General features: G+C 41.5%; 1 long non-coding RNA gene across 1 annotated transcript; it reads right to left on the bottom strand.

The window, feature by feature from the left end:
* Positions 1-969: 969 nt before the first annotated feature.
* LOC123170033 (uncharacterized) lies at positions 970-2,367 on the bottom strand. The gene is made up of 3 exons (XR_006485022.1): positions 2,287-2,367; positions 2,072-2,188; positions 970-1,335 (listed from the first exon to the last, which is right to left on the bottom strand). It is a non-coding gene; the product is annotated as an uncharacterized lncRNA (long non-coding RNA).
* Positions 2,368-2,718: the final 351 nt, after the last annotated feature.

Raw genomic sequence — 2,718 nt, 5'->3', positions numbered from 1 at the left:
TGTATATAGAAGCAACAAAAGCAAATAATAAATATATCATCTTTCTTCCTCTACTACACAAACTAACCTATCTTATTGTTCAGCTAGAGGTTCCATCAGGCCATGATCAACTACTCCAAACCATTGCATGCTTTGCAAAAAAAAATACTAGATGAATCTCACTAACAGGAGCACTAGGTGATTAATGGAAGAAGTAATCTGCAGATTACAAAGTGAACAAGTGAAGGATTTATATCTCTCCTTGTGGAATAACTAAGTTGGTGAAGACATGCAGCAACAACAGCAGAAGCCTTGCGTCATTGGTTTGGTCGGGTCGACGCTGGAAAGAGCGCCGCTGTACATGATCAGCACCCGAGCGACTCAACCTCTCTATCCCCTGCCTCAACTCACCCGTGGGGTTGCTGCAGTTTGATACAAGTGTGTAAATACAACATACTTTGCATCATATATCTAGACTATAACATCTTATTCTCACCAGCAGAGCATGAAAGTTCCATCAGGTTGCATCAAAATCACTACTGAAAATAAAAAGATGGCATGTAGTAATAGTAACAGGCTGCTGTAGTAATATATATTCATGGTAGGTCAATGGCAGAGCATGAAAGTTCCATCAGGTTGCATGTATATCAGAGAACTATTACTACATGCAAAGGTTCAGTGGATCCAAATAAACATGCACATCAGGAAACTAGAGGAACAGACAGTCAACACGTATATATCTAGTCAATAAAATATGCATGCAAAGTTGTACTGATGTAGACATGCCTTCACATCAGAATTTATTCAGAAACATCAGAGTCTCGCTGCATCTCAAAATCAAGCCGATCTAACATGTAGGCACTGATTAACAGATCCAATAATACTAATGCAATTGTAATCATACATCAGAACAGAGTAGGGGAGGCTCGATAGTTCAACATTTCCAGTGCAAGCATTGTACAAAGCAAACCAAACTGAAACCCGGTAAGACACTATTACAGTACAGTATGACGGCGTCTATTGCCCATCTGGAAAACAAGGTGACATACTACAGGTTCAAAAATTTCCTACCAATCATGATATGTTTGTAAAATGGTTGGTGTATGAGGAGCTCGGCACTGTATGATGTATAACAGATGTTGTATAATAGAGAAGATCGGCAAAAAACATTTGGTGGCATTGAGCTGTTGACAGAAGTATGCAAAAAAGCTACTCAGTTGCTAGCAAGATGAATCAACGAGAACTGTGAAGGTTGGAGTCTAGAAAGGTATTCCCTGTTGGAAATCGACTACGACAGCAGTTAAGCTATGCATCATTCTTGGCGGTGGATCTCATCCCTGTCATTTTTAGCAATCACTGCACGTGGAAGAAGTAAAGCATGTTAGTTGTATTGATTTTCAAACACATAAAAATGAAGGAGCAAAAGGCAGCCAAAATATAACTGCAGGCCCTCTTAACAAATAATGTTTGTGCTCAATCTGCTAGTACAAACCCTACTATATCTGCCAAATGCATAGGCCAATTTATATGCCTAAAAAAACTAAGATTTTCTAGCAAGAAAGATGGCAGCACAGTTGACCTTGAAGGCAGTAAGAAATTTCATCATCTTATCATTGGTCTGAGAATTAATAGGGAGCAACTACAGTAGAACTTGGGCTTGTGGTAGAAGAATAGAAAAATTGATACTGGGCCGTCGGATCAAACATGGTTGGTACAGATTCATGTGAGGGATCCCAGGTCACTTATTGTACATTTCATGAAAAAAATACCTAGTACAGTTAGATATAAAACAAGAGCATTTGCAGTAACCACATCAAAGTTTACTCAGTTTGGATACAAATAGCAAACTGATTCACAAAAGCATTACCCCACAACCTTCGTTGTCCCACATATATTGTCCCCACGGTTTACTCATGTTGTCCTCCACTCACTGTACATATATTACCCCACAAAAGCTGTACAGTAAAACATCAAAGTTTACTCATGTTGTCCCCACGGCTCAATGGAATGCATTATATCTAATCAGGACATCCAATCAGTGGTTTCATCATCACAGAGAACCCACAAACATGTACAGCAAGGGAGCAGATACCTTTGTCTCCTTGGAGCTCCTTGTGCAGGTCATGCCCTCCATCTACATGGAAGGAAGGAGCTGTTGCTGCTGCTGCTCCAGACCGAATCAACAAATCAAGGTGGTGCATTGTAGACCCTGCAATCCATCCATCCATATACAATCAGGTATTTGCATCCACTGTAGACACTGCAGCAGAGAAGAACAGAGCAGAGAATGGAATGGAAGAGGAAGACCTGCAGATGGTGGAGGCCTTGAGGATGACAACCTGCAGATGGTGATGGGCAGGAAGAAAAGAAGACTTCTTGAGCTACTGGTCCATGCCATGGGTCTCCTTGACTAGCAGGCCCGGTCCCGGCGCGGATCTGGCCGCCGGCCGCCATGGATCTCCCTCTCCTCTCCTCTCCCGATGCTGGGTGTGCCCCTCCTGCTCCTCCTCCTCGAGGAGGACAAGGCCAGCGGCTACAAGAAATAATAAACATGTTAAAAGGAGAGTACCCTTTAATATAAAATATAATAATAACGAGCTGTTTTACGGTGATTGGGTTAGTACTCGGAGTACTTAGCAGTACTTACATCTCTGATCACGTCTGATTTTTATTAGCCGTCCGATCTTGCGGGGAATTAAACTTGATTAAATTTAATATGTTAATTGCGATAAGGGCATA

This window comes from Triticum aestivum, chromosome 7D, assembly GCF_018294505.1.
Source record: "Triticum aestivum cultivar Chinese Spring chromosome 7D, IWGSC CS RefSeq v2.1, whole genome shotgun sequence".
NCBI classification, from domain to species: Eukaryota; Viridiplantae; Streptophyta; class Magnoliopsida; order Poales; family Poaceae; genus Triticum; species Triticum aestivum.
This window is presented reverse-complemented; position numbering and strand designations above follow the sequence as displayed.